General features: G+C 39.9%; 1 protein-coding gene across 4 annotated transcripts in view; it reads left to right on the top strand.

Moving 5' to 3' along the window:
• Nucleotides 1-10,874: 10,874 nt before the first annotated feature.
• HAPLN1 (hyaluronan and proteoglycan link protein 1) overlaps nt 10,875-14,297 on the top strand; it is a 103,506-nt gene continuing 100,083 nt past the window's right edge. The window contains exons 1-2 of one of the 4 annotated variants that reach the window (XM_040655465.2): nt 10,875-10,978; nt 11,149-11,218. The gene's annotated coding sequence lies outside the window, so the exon portion shown is untranslated. Of the gene's footprint in view, nt 11,311-14,297 lie in introns of all 4 variants that reach the window. The other 3 variants (NM_205482.3, XM_046905275.1, XM_015280598.4) reach the window with 3 other exon arrangements.

The following is a 14,297-nucleotide window of genomic DNA, read 5'->3' on the forward strand; positions in this document are numbered from 1 at the left end:
TTTGTAATAAACAGCTAGTGGTTCAACTTGAAAAGAGCAAAAGCTCTGGAGATAGGAAACCCTTTCCAAGTACCTTGATCCTCTATAGATCGGAGTAAGGATCCTATGACTGGAATTTCGCAGTTATATCCCGAACTGCTATTTTAATTTAAATCACTGACAAAAGATAGAATCATTCTACTCATTCTGCCTAATAACCAGCAAACTTTCATCACATCTTTCTCTTTTACTGTTTTTCATGCATCCATCTCTGCCTCCCTTCTTCAAGTTTCTGCAAAGGGCTTTTTAAACGGATAAGCTCTCATGCTGCTAAGGACATATTTGTATTTTCATTTGCATTTGTAGCAAAAATATAGGGAATACTGGGTTAACTAAAAGACTGTTACTATGCAAGGCTCAACTTTTAGTAATGTGGCATTGCCGACAACTGTAAAATTTCACCGTTCCAAAAACATTTGCCTCTCCTGATATGAATGGTTTCATAGATTATTATTTGGAATTTAGGCAGGTGATATTAATTTCGTATCTGGTGAATAAGATTTTCTGCTATTTAAACAGTCTGCCTTAAATAACCATCCTCATTTAAAAAGAAAAAATGGAAAACCTTTGAATTTGGTCTCTTCAAGACCGTTTCTAGTTCAGAAGATGCATTTCCATATGAAAAGTCAAATCAGCATTTTCGTATTATATTGATTTTCCACCAACAGTAACTACAAAGATTCTCAGTCCTTCCAAAAAGAAAAAAAGATCAAAGTCATCATATTTTTATAACCAACGATTATTTTCCACATTGAGTACTTCAACAAATGACAAAATAACAGTTTGCAATATTTAAAATCCAGTTGAAAATACACTCCAATATACACATGCTGCACTTCTAAATATTTAAAATGATTAAGTTCTCAGCAGCCTTATCTTTTCTACTTATATGTTTGCACTGACATCACTTCCACTTTAGAATACTCCTGTCAGATAGGAATCAAAAGACAGTATCATCAATGATTCACAGAGCTTTATCATAGGTTAGAAAAAAAAAATTGTAATTTTTTGTAATCTAAAGATAAGTAAACAAAATAATAACAGGTACATCCAGCTTTCTCTTTTGTGCTAGTTAGTACAGCTACAGTGACCAAGTCCTTCACAGAGGATTATCAGATTATCTGTGTAGGCATACACATTATTGTGGTTTAACACTGAAGGCAGCTCAGCACCACACAGCTGTTTGCTCACTTCCCCCTCAACTGGAGTAGGGAGAAGTGGAAACAAAACAGAACATGGGTTGAGATAAAAACTATTTACTAGGAAGGAAAAATATAAGAGAAAAAAATTAAAAAGCGATTATAACAGTATATCCACAACACAACCACTCGCCTCCCGTTGACCAATGCCCACATAACAATACAACTGTCCATTAACGGAGACACAGCTACAAACACATCTCACCACCCACCAATCAACACACAACCAATCCCAGCAGTGGCCCAGACCAACTCCTCAGCGCTTCATGACCTTGCTCATGATGTCATGTGGTTTGGAATAACCCCTTCCTAGTTCAGGCTGTCCTGGCTCTGACCAACACACCCCCTTGCCACTGAGCCATAATGGTGGTGAACCTTCCTCACTGAGTGGCCTGGGTGTGCACCCATCACTCAGCAACAATCAAAATATTGGTGTGCTATTGGTGTTAACACTGTCTGCTGAAACCAGGACACACATACTGAAATAACAAATTTTAAGTAAGTCTAACACTGCGAGAGCCACATGTACCAGTAAAAATGCTTCTATCAAAAAGGGATATTCTATTATAACAAAAGAGCAGGGCAGAAAATTTCCTGCAGAATATGATTTAATAGACTCAAAAGACAAAGTGAGTACTCTGTAGTGAATCGTGTAATCTATAATTTTCCAGTAGCACCACAAATAACTTCTACAGACTCCTGTGCATGACAGCAGATTCTGAATTCCCTGAAAAGCTCAACAAGTCATTGTTATACTATTACCTCAGGACACTTGCCTATACAAACTGCCCCAAGACAATTCTTTAAAGCAGAAAAACAAATGGTTGCCACTTTCTTCTCTTTCACCAGCTCACTGACTATCAATCAAACTACTTGTAGTAACTATTCTTTAATAGTGTGGACACAAAAGCATTAGTAGACTTCAGTACCTTAACTGGAAGTAAAGCCTTTTGAAATGTACAAGCGGTAAACCTTTTCAAATAGCTTCTCACAGAATATGCATTTTTAAATACTACCACCACTCACTTGAGACATGTCCCATGAGACATCACAAGGAGTACTTAAAGAAATATGAAAGTGATAGCAAAGTCCTTTTTGGTTATTAGGACATTGTCCCAGCTCTTACTAGGGCAAGGGAGCTACAATCAAGATGATCGTTATTAAAATAAACTATTGGCAGAATATGAATTTAAGCCTAAATACCAACAATGTCACATTGTCAACAAATGAAATATATTAGCTGAAAACTGCTGCACTTGATTTAAGGTCTTATCAGGCAAAATGTGAAAAGAGGTCATGCTGGACCTTCGGGGAATCTGTTCTTACAGAAGTTTTAATTTTGTTCACAACCCCTGGGAAGCAAAAATAATGAACTGTCTTGCTCAGAGATGTAAGAGGTGTACTAGTCACACACTGACAGCATTGCAGTTCATATTACCTCATCTACCTACAGGAAATATTCAGCTGAAATAGCAAAATAATCGGGACTAGACAGTATGCTCCTTCACTCACACTAGAAATCTCACTTCAATGGAACTGCTGATCCGAGTAAGCGTTAAGAATTGCCCAGAGTAAGTGGCATATCATTTATGCCTCCCGTTCAAGTAAAATGCAGTAGGGATGGGTTTTCCATGTTTTAACTGTTCTAGAGTATCTCCTTAAGTAACATGGAGGCACTTAAGAGAGAGAGAGAGAGAGATGTACATTCTTTAAAAAAGGACTTTTTGGGTCAGTTACTGACTGTAACTTGTAAACCCTGACATCTGAGCCTGTACAGTTTTGGATGACAAAAACATTCACCCATCCAAACCTCAGACTGCATCTGCAAACTCAAGCAGTGATATGTGCAAATAAAAACTGACCCAAAACTGTGCGACACAGTTTCAGTCCTACGTGCTCCAAGGCCAGCTGGCCTCTGAGTGTGAGCAAGCCAGCTTGAAAGCTCATCTCTCTGCCTCTGGATTGCAGCTGGTCTTCTGCTCCAGTGACTAGAGGCAAATGCAGTTGGCAATATCTCTTGCTTCTTTGACAGCCAAGTGGCTATGGCTGCTGGCTCACGGATGTACTGCATGTTCCGAAACCTTCCATACTGAATTTTTCAGAGGCACAGGCATCCTGTTATCTCAGGACAAGTACAATTTCCCAAATTTTAAAAAGCCTCAGAAATCACGATTCAGAACAAAACAAACAAAGTGGCAGTTCCTCCAGTACAATCCTATTCTTGAGCTATATAGAGCATCTTGACACAGTCAGGACTAGACACCAGAATGGCTAAAATCTTTTCCTTATGACTTCAGCTCTTATGATCTGGGAGGCCATACAACAGCAAGGAAAAAAAAAAAAAAAAAAAATTGCTAGAGGGTTGGACTGCCTGGCAGTTCAGCAATAAAAAGTGTTTTTTCCTGTCTGAATAGTTTGAAAAGTGGCAGCACAGGCAGGAATGGTGCTTCAGCTACACAACATTTTGTTGACATTAGTCCAACACTGAGTGCAAACTGTCTTAATTTCCAGTTCTTTCAGTTTTGAGAACATCAGATTTGCCTGAAACCAACCCTTTCATGGTATGAGCAATATTCATATGGATTAAAAAAATATTATCTAGTATCTCTGGTGGAATATCTATGATCTTTATCTCATGACATGTAGGATGCTCCAAAAGTAATAAATCCTATTTATTTCCATGGAAGCTACAATAGATGCAAAGAGCACAAAACACTATTTGATAAAGCAAATTACTAGCTACAAAGTACTATTTTTCATAGTCACCCACACTAGTTATGCATTTTCACCAGCCATGAACAAAAGCCTGCATGCTGCATGCATACATATCTGCATAGCTGTCTGGAACATGGTTTGTCTTCCTCACTGTTATGACTGCTCCTGAAACACAGAACCCACCACCTCACAGTGCTCACAGCCACTGGTTTGTCTCCATTAAGGTTCAGTAAGCATCAGTGAATGTCAATGGGTGCATTTTTTTCTGCATGGAGAAATTAAATGACACATCTTTGCTTCACATGTACTTCCACGTCAGACACAATTTTGTCACATCGCCCCTCTGTTGCCATCTGTCACAAAGTAACAAAATGGAATGGAATATCAGTAGGAAGGTTCAGCCTCTACTTCCATATCATGAACATCCACCTCTGATGCTGTAGGCCAACATCATAAAATAGGAGGCATTACTTTCAGAGCAGTCCTTGTACATTTCTCACACCGTGGATTTTCACTGACTATTGATGAGACAACTGACAGCAGCTGTCTGTACTACATTTAATAAATGAGTATGATAAAATCAAAGCAGGCAATGTACAGGAACTGATGATTTTTCATCTGAATGGCCACCTGAAAAAGCAGCACTTCAGATCAAAGTTGGTAGCTTAACGAGTATCTTATCTACTACTGAATTTACAGTCCAAAGATTAGTTCGGATATTTTTCTTATTACTTTCCAAGAGGTATTTTATGTATTGTTCTTTTTCAATCTAAATAAAGTTTGTTTTCTTCTGGCTTGTGCAATGCACTAACACTTTGAGGTCTACAAGAGCTATGGTGCAATTGCAAAGCATTTTGCTTGCTAAGTTGCCAAATGATAAGAGAGTTTCCAGTTCTGCTTACAAATTACGTCTTCCACTTCTCTTCCTTCTTTCCTTTCTGCCTTCTTTGCTTATTGATCACAGTCTATTTCCATCCCACCAATTCATCTTCAGCGTCTTCAAGGAAAAGAGATATAATTAAGAACAAAACAAAAGGAGATCACAGAAGATCAAACAAACAAATACAACTTCTGTAGCATGCTGAAGAGGCACAAATACTTGTGAGATACAGTATAAACATTAAAATATTTGTCATAAAGGCTTAGAGCTGGCCCAAATTTGTAACAAGACCAATTGGATTCCAAGGCAAAGATAACACAGATCAGAAGAAAAGATCAATGAATATTCTAGAGGGAAATGTGTAAAGATTTTGTGATGAGTGCTCAGTCAAAAGTGTACTTATGTGAAAATGACTCTCTTGATATTATCAGGCAAAATGAAGACCATGCAAATTCCTTTCATGAAGCCTCTGCCTCTATCTCTAGAGAAATTAATGTTGAAAGAGATATAATCTGTTGGTTTTTTGTTTGCATTTTTTTAACATCTTTTGGTGCTCGGTTTCTTAACCAGTAGAAATAATATTGTAAAAGATTATGTAGCTACAACTGTTAAACAACTATGAATGCTCAATGAAACAATGCCTTTGTTTCATTAAAATTTGACAATTACTTTGAAGGAAACAACCTCATACTGTAAAAAGCATAATTTTTGAAAAGAAAGACACTGCAGACTGAGGAACTATAAATAATCTCAAATGGAAAGCTGGCAATTCAGCTGGCATGAAAATATTTCCTTTCATTTCAGACAGTGTGGAAAACTAATGATTTAGTATATTGGCTTTTGCTTATATTTTTAAATTTTTTATGCAAGTTGCTTGATTTCTCCTCATGTCTGTATTTGTCTTTAATTAATTTTTTTAATAATAATTTTTTGAGAACACATAGGATTTATCTTAAAATGAGCACATTCTCCTGCTTTTTTCCTTTATGCAGCTTCACACTGGTGAGTCACCATGTCCATCCTGCTGAATTTTCCAAAAAGAGGAAATGCATAACCTACATTTTTCACCGTAGTATTAGCTTTTGCCTCATGTCTTCTTCCACAGTGGGATCAAGTGTGCTTCACGTTTGCTGTCAAGTTGACTCCTTAGCAGTTTCCTCTTTGTCCATGTTAAGTGAACATGCCACTTCATGTGAATATATTATCAAAAGATAAGGAATTGAGGACAGTAGATAAGGTAAACAGAATACATTTTTTTTAACACATAAAGATCATGTAAATCTTGTCAGGTTACTCCACTGAATATTTTAGTATAGAATTTGTTGGCAGTGTGCTGGAGTTTCAGCTTGCTGTTTGTTATTCCTCAAGACTATGATTCACAGTTATTAAGACTGACTAGTGAAAGACCACTATCACATGAACTGGAAGGTGACTGGATGACTGCAAACTAAAATCATGATGAATGGCAGTGAACAGAACAGAGGGAAAATATGAGAGTGGCAGTGTCTGATGAGCCTTCGGGATTAGCATCACTCAGCAAACCCATTACTGACCAGGAAGATATGTGTAATAAGAATGATAAAAAAATTTGAAGAAGTCTGTAAATAAAAGAGAACTAAGAACCATAAACAGTGGAAGTATAAGAGACAAAACGCTTATTGTGGGACAACAATCTTTTTGAAGGAAATTAATTACTGACATGCATCTGGCATTAGATGCTAATCTCTGATCTTTTGAGGGCAAATTCTAAATAGATTACATCCCAAAACCAAGGAGGTCCAATTTTTATATATGCTCCCAAAAATAAACACATCAAACACAGTGACTGAAAACGTATAACATTAACTTCAGGATGGTATGAGTTTCACATGCCTTGAAACTGGGTAACTCAAGAATTCATCAGCCCCAAATCAAGGAAGCTTATGAGGTGATGAATTTGTTTGACAAGGAAAACCAAAATAAAAACCTGAAACCATTCCTAACATATTCTTTTGGTTTATCAGGGGGCCTGTGTTTCAGATGCTATTCTCCCGGTATACATCTTCTCAGATCTTAGAATATAGTCAGTGTTAAGTAGAGACAGTGAGAATTTCCAAATTATTTTCAAAACCAGCCCTGTGAATTACAGTATTTGCTTTTGCAAAAAATATCCCCCTTGCATACATTCTGAAAAGAAAAAATCAAGATCTTTGGAACAATGGTAGTGAACATTTTTTAGAGCTGTTGATGTGATCTGAGATGCTAGGAAAAATAATCAGTGGGACTATGAAGTTGCCTGTCATGACACTGCTCTGAGGTAAGGGCAAACATAATATCCATTCATCTTATCTGGGGTAGGTTAAAGTAAAGAGCTTTCATTCTGCATGCTTTCATGATGAGATATTAGTGGGAAAAAAAATATCTAAACTATGCTTAGAAGAAAGGAAATGCAACATCCTTCATCAGCATTATAGATAAAATCCTGCAGTTACTTATGTTTCCCAAGGGCAATGAATGAATACAGAGCAATGACCTGCATGTGGAACTGCTCTTCAGCTGGAGTTAGCTGAGCATCACTCTCAAAATCTCTATGGTATTTGGACAGAAACATCACTATTAACATATGTAGATAAGGCTTCCAAAAGGAACAGGACAATATGATTTTTTTTTTTTCTATGAGAAGTGCTAATCACTTGATTGAGACAGAGCACTGCAGCACTTGTAGACATTTTCTTTCTTAATTCCAGATTCCTGCAGTATAATAACTGTCTTCTAAGCACCTCATTGAGCTGCTGATGTCCCACTGTATTGCAGGAGATTTGGACCCAATTACTTTTAAAGGTCCGTTCCAACTCAAACAATTCAATGATTCTGTGGCAGTTTCTTAAAAGCTTTTGGATGTATAGATGGAGCATCTTAGCCAAAGATCTGTATGAGAACAGTGCACAACCTCTGTAACAACAACAACAAAAATACACTGCATTCATAATATTTAACACTGTTGTCCCATCAAGCCCTCAAGTGCTATAACATGCCAGAACCCATTTTAAAGCTTGAAGCATGCACTGGAACAAATCTCCTAAGGAGGTGATGGAGGTGTTCAAGAATCATGCACATGTTGCACTGAGGAACACAGCAAGGGACATAGCATGCTGATGATGGGTTGAACGCTGCACTAGGTGATGTTGGAGGTCTCTTCCAGCCATAAGGATTCTATGATTCTGTGATATCATTGCAAGTTTTATGAGAGATTTTCTGCTGTATCATTCTTGTTACTTGCACCTGATTTGTAATTGGAAGACAACACACACAAAAAAAGCCATACAGGTTCCCTATCTGGGATGTTTCTTTTTGTTTCTTTTTGTTTATTGCTATCTCACCAACCCCAAACCGCGCCCCTAAGACTCACTGCTATGAGCCCATCACCTCTGGGAGCCACTCCTGTCACTGCCATGGCTTTGCCTGGATATCTATTTCTTCAGCCCTTTCAATGCTGCAGCTGGCATCACCTTTTTACATTTTTTTTTTTGTTTGTTTGTTTATTAACACGAGGAAGAAGAAGTGGAGGGGGAGAGGAGGAGGAAAAAAAAAAGGCTTTTCATGTCTTTTCATGTTGTTGTGTAGTGCAGAAGACAAAAACAACAAACAACCAAACGAGAAGGGCTGGGAATGGGAACATCGGAAGGAAGAGCGTTAAAACTCAGCAAACGCGCATTGAGGGTCACTGTCTCAGCGCTTCCTTCGGCGGGGCCTTCACGGCCGCAGGAGCAACCCAGTAAAGTGGGGCAGATGTGCGAGGATGGCCGGCAGACAGCGAGCCCAGTGAGCTCCACGCCCGCCAGCTACCCAGCCGTTAACTCCGCATCCCTACGCGGAGGGGAAGGCTACGGCCCGGCCCGGCCCGCCCCGCCCCGCCCCTCGCCTCGCCTCGCCTCGCCTCCCCCGCTCCTCCGCCCCCCCGCCGCCATGGGTGTGTTTTCTTTCCGTGCCCCATCAAAGCCCCCTCTGTTATTGAAATATGAGGCTGCTTCCTCTCCGGCGGAGGCCGCTGGCAGGAGGCGGGAAGTAGCGGGGCGGTGCGGAGCGGCCGTCCACCTCCGCGAAGAAACGTCTCTTTGTTCGGGTGGTGCGGTCCGGGTCCGCCTCAGGGCCGGTGTCTGAGAGACCCCTCTGCTATGCTTTCCCCGCCCGGAGCGGGGCCCAGCCTGGCTGCGTCAGGGCCTCCTGCCCGGCACGAGGCAAAGGGCTCCGGGGCAGCCTTTCCACGACAGCTCTTGACCTCACCTAGGCCAGAGAACTGTGAATGTGTATTTTTATTATCATGGAATCTCAGAATGGCTTGGGTTGGAGGGGACCTTAAAGCGCACCAGCTGCAACCCCCTGCCACGGGCAGGCTGCACCCCCAGATAGGGCTGCCCAGGGCCCCACCCAGCCCGACCCTCAGCGCCTCCAGGGATGGGGCACCCACAGCTCTGTGGGCAGCTGTGCCAGGGCCTCACCACCCTCTGGGTAAAGCATTTTGTTTTCATCTCCCCTAATCTAAATCTCCATTCTTTCAGTTTAAAGCCACCTCCCTTGTACTAGCACTATCTGCAGTTGCCTTCCATCTCATTTATAAGCCCCATTTAAGTACTGAAATGCCTCAGTAATAGCCATGAACAACCACCTTCATATATCTAGGCAGAATTCCTTTCTTTTTTTTTCTTCTTATTATTTTTAAATGAGGTCCACTGTGAAGTTGCTGATTAGACACAGCAGTGGTTGACCCCTGTGTGGTGACTCTGGTGGAACCAGCGGCGTCAGGAGTGTTTTTGCACCAGGATGTGCAGGCTCTGGCATTTCCTGATCAGGGAGGATTGATGAGCTGCAGTCTCTTTTGATGGTGCAGGCTGAGAGTTTGACACCCACAATGATAAAAGCCTAGCAGGGTCCGCACTGAAAAATGATGTTAGAGAGTTGCAGTGGATCTAACACAGCTACGCGTTTCCATTTAGCATTTGTGAAAGGGGGAGAATGGGATGAAATGAATCTGCAAGACCAAGTTGCCTGGGTTACCTGGGTTTTCTAATCTAGAAGAATTTAGAAGTTGAGAAATTGTGCATAAATTTCTTACTTCTTGGTGGAGGATCAGACATCAAGAGCTGTATTTTTTTTTTCAAGTGAAGGAAAAGCAACAACATTTGTCTTCAATATAGATAACATTATTTGTGCCCCAATTTGCCAAGCAGTAGTATTTCTCCAAGGCATCAAGACTGGTCTTTTTTCTTTTCTTTCTTCCTCTTTTTTTTTTTTTCTTTTTTTTTCTTTTTTTTTCTTTTTTCTTTCGCCAGGAGGGGGCTGGGGGGGAGCGTGGTTGGGCTTTTTTATGATGATCACATTTAGCAACAAAGCAATTGTGGCACCTTTGTCTGCAGTTTTAAGAGGCAAAGTTTAATGTGTTTGCTTTGCATGCCATGGGATTTAGGGGGTTCAAGGCAAATGCTGTTTAGATTTTAGCCAAATGTTTTGGAATGCTGTGTGTCTCCTGATGTGAAATGCAGCACAATCCAGAGATTTTTTGGTGATGGAGGACCAATTTGACTTGAGGTGGTGTTAAGAGATTGGATACTTAGGAACAGAAGTTGCTGAAGCTGAGGGCTGTGTGGTGCCAGTTCGGTAAGCAAGGCACACTCTGTAATTGGGGTGTGATGAGAGAAGCTGGACCCAGTTCCTGGATTAATAGCTCAATTGGAAGGTGAGGTAAAACAAAAGCACAAGGGGATCCTGTCAGGTCCAGCTGTTTCCACCCCTGCACACCCCTGCCTTTCATGCATCACTTTCTCCCTGTCTGAAACCACCACGTTCCCACCCTTGGAGCTAATGGCAGGGTGGGGGCAAGTAAGGGGGGGGGGGGGGGGGGCTGCGAGCGAGCAGAGGCAAGTGGTCAGAAGTATCACGTTTCTCAGGGTGTCCCACACCCTAAATTCAATGATCCCTTCATGAGGAACAGTTCTTTTTTTTTTTTTTTTCTTTTTTTTTTTTTCTTTTTTTTTTTTTTTTAGTTCGGGACTGGTGTGCGGTGCAGAGCTTTTTTAGGTGCAGCTCTGGGAGGGCAGAAGCTGAGGGGCACGGAGGCTGGGGCAGGGACTTGGCGGAACAGGACAGCGTGCTGGGACACTGTGTGTGAGTGAGTGAGACAGACCGCGTGTGTGGGTTTATTTTTTCCTCTCATTCCTGGGGTCTGAATGGAAAGCACGTTAAGCTGTAATTAAGACATCTTGGAGGCGTACTTAACTTATGACGTGTTGCTTTTCTTTTCCTCTCGGTGAGAAAGTGGTTCTCTTTTCCCTCAATCAGGTCCTCTGCCACCCAGAGCCACAAAGAGACGCTCGGGACATAGGCACACACACGCGCACACCAACTTAAGGTGAGCACCATAAACTTCCTCTGCACTTCGCTGTCCTGTTTCAAACTGTTGGAGAGTTCTGAGCGCATCTCGACTTGGGAGCTCCACACAAGGTAAAGAAATAATCAAACTTTGGGGAAAGATTTTTGCTCCTTTATTGCTTTGAGTCAGATGGGGATGCAGTAAGCAACTATAGCATCAGCTGCAGGGCTGTACTGAAAGGACTTTCAAGCAATCTAGTTTGGCAGCTAAGGGGGGGAGAGGGTGAAAGACGAATTGAAACTGACTAAGTTCGGGGTGTTTAAGTGCTCTGTGTTACCAAAGGAGAGATCATATTGCAACTGCAGATTCAGTCTGAAGTACAAAAGTTGTATACTTCTGCTCTACAGCTTCCTCCTGTGGGATTATACATTTCACAGAGATTTGTCTTTCTTGTAGGAATTCTCTTCCGTTAGATGCTTTTAGAAGTTTTTAGGATGCAAGAACTGAGGATGCTGAACTGAGCAAGAATTTCAAGGGCTGGAAGTGGATTTGTGTAAAGTGCAGACCTTCCATTTGGAAGGAAAAAGATTTTGATAAGATGTGATAAATTACATGCTGAAGTCTTATTTGTCTATTTATTTTTTATTATTATTATTTATCAGAGAAAACCTGAGCAACATTTGGCACAGGTTTCTGTATCTTAAGTCATCAATATGGATTGGTTGGCAGAGCATTATGAATGTGTAACTATCTACAAGTTAGCTGGTCCATCACTATGATAACTTTATCATCTGACTGCCTATTTGTTTGCTTCTTGGTCAAATACCTGTAAAGGTGTCAGTCAAAATGTTTTTCATAGCATGACAGCTTGTGTGGCAAGTTCAGATTGAATGCATTTACAGGTTTAAATTTAGGAGATGTATTGTTATCATTAGAAAGGGAGATTAATTACTGCTTGGATCTTTCAGGTCATAATATATTCCTATATATGTTGTGTGATGCCATAAATTGATATAATTCCTGCAGGAGGCTCTGGAAACCTAACTATGTGCAGGAGAATCCTATGAATTACTGACAATGATAAGTATTAATGTATTAATGATTAACAAGACTATTTTAGTGTTTAAATACGGAAAGAATCCTATTGGGTTTTTTTTAGGACAATTTAGGAAATATGGCAACTGAAAACATAGGTTCAAGAAGTCTGTGTGACTAATACACACCCTCTCAATAAACACTTTCTGAAGATTGAGCATTTATAGAATGTAGAGAAATGCATCATAAATGGGAAAATTATTACCAGTTCCTCCTCCAGAGAGAACCAGGAGTCATCATTCTCACATAAACGAGTGTCACACAGAATGCCAAATTCTTGTGCTACAAAGACAGCTCATGCTTCCTTGGTTTTTCATATCTAATGGTGGCACATCTTCAACTCCTGTAGAACACAGCTAAGTGGAGTTGCTCTGAATGCGTAAGTTGAGAGCATAACCTCAACTTACGTTGTAAGTACTCAGCTGTATTAAAGTTAGTAACAAGCACAAAAGAGAAAATTGAAAGAAGAAATAAAAGCAGAAAGGAAGAGAAAGAAAAAAGTTAAGTTGTGATGCTTTTAAACACAGCAGTTAAAGCAAAAAGAGAACTTATTTGTTAAAGAGCAGCTTTTCCAAGTTGAGTAATAAAATTGTCCAAGTAATAATCAAGACACTCCTGGTCTGCTCTGAAGATGTGCCAAGAGGCCAGTTTTCCTAATAACCTTCAGAAACATTCTAATGAGAAAAATGTCCATGTCATTATGAAGAAAAGTGTTATCTATAGCAGTGTCCTATTCAGAGACATGACTGCCAGTGTAATTCACAGCAAAGCACGCTTTCTTTATGAACCTAATGTTCAGTTTCCTCTCATTTTCAGTTAGTAAAGCTAAAACAACTAGCAACTTCTAAAAAGCAGGAAGAGTAATTATGGTAGTACAAAGGTTTGAAGTTGTGGGAGAGAGGCTTCAGAAAAGGGTGGTGACTTTCTCTGTCATGCTGCAGTGCACCTCTGTTTTTACAATTTGTGATAGGGCAAGAAAAGCATTTTCTGCTGCACTGAGAGCTCGTCAGTCTCTCTGACTTCATGCTGAAATGTGAGCAAATGAAATATTGTTGTTCACTGTTGGTCACAGTATGCAGCCAAAAGAGCTGGTATCAATATTTAGTTAATCAAGTCACTTAACCTCCCAGCCCCCCAGTAAAAGCCAGGAAATAATATTGACCAACCTTAAAAAGTGATTGAGGTCTTCAAAGGAAGAGTGACTTTGTAATTACTTATATTTAAATGTACTGAAAGTTTTCCAATTTTGTGCAAGGATTAAAGAGTGAGTATTGAAATTAATAATTTCTACTTTCCATTTGCTGTTGCACTGAAGCAGTGGTTAAACTACCCTTGGAATTTGAAATACTTCGCATTTCTACATTTCATTGTGAACCTGACAGTGTATTTCATTACTTAAAACTCCCTGAAAATGAAAAGTACAGTTTAGGGGGGGGAAATCATTTTCATATTACAAGCTGCTTCTGTTGCTTGTGAGGAAGTATTAGACATTCTGTCTCCACTGTTAGTAACTGTAGGATACAGTACTGCACTTGAAAAGGTAGCTTGTAATTTGTAGGTTACAAAATGTTCTTTGGGGGAAAAAGTCTGAATATACTCAGGATTTCAATCAATAGCGTTTAAGGAGGATTAGAGGAAACAGCTGGCTAAACAAATATTAGGTGTAGAGTGGATGCAGTGGTATAAATTAATAATGCAGTTCTTTATCTGCTGTATGAATGGGAGGTTTTGTGGAGATAAGGCGACCTTAAGGCAGTCACTGTGTGCCACCTAGTGGATACTGAGAATAGTTTTTCCAAATGTGTATGTATTTTAATCCTGAACATCTGTAACTAATCCAGGTGCAATTTAATTCTAAGCAGTTGGTTTTATTCAGTTTTACCATGAAAAGCTATCGGCTAACAAAAAAAAAAAAAAAAAAAAAAAAGGAAAGAAAGAAAGGAAAGAAAAACACATTTTCAATAGTTTCTTTCTAAGTGCCTGCTATATCTGCTAAAATTCAGTTTGAGTTTTATTTAATGTA

The sequence above is a fragment of the Gallus gallus genome, chromosome Z, assembly GCF_016699485.2.
Source record: "Gallus gallus isolate bGalGal1 chromosome Z, bGalGal1.mat.broiler.GRCg7b, whole genome shotgun sequence".
In the NCBI taxonomy this organism is placed as follows: domain Eukaryota; kingdom Metazoa; phylum Chordata; class Aves; order Galliformes; family Phasianidae; genus Gallus; species Gallus gallus.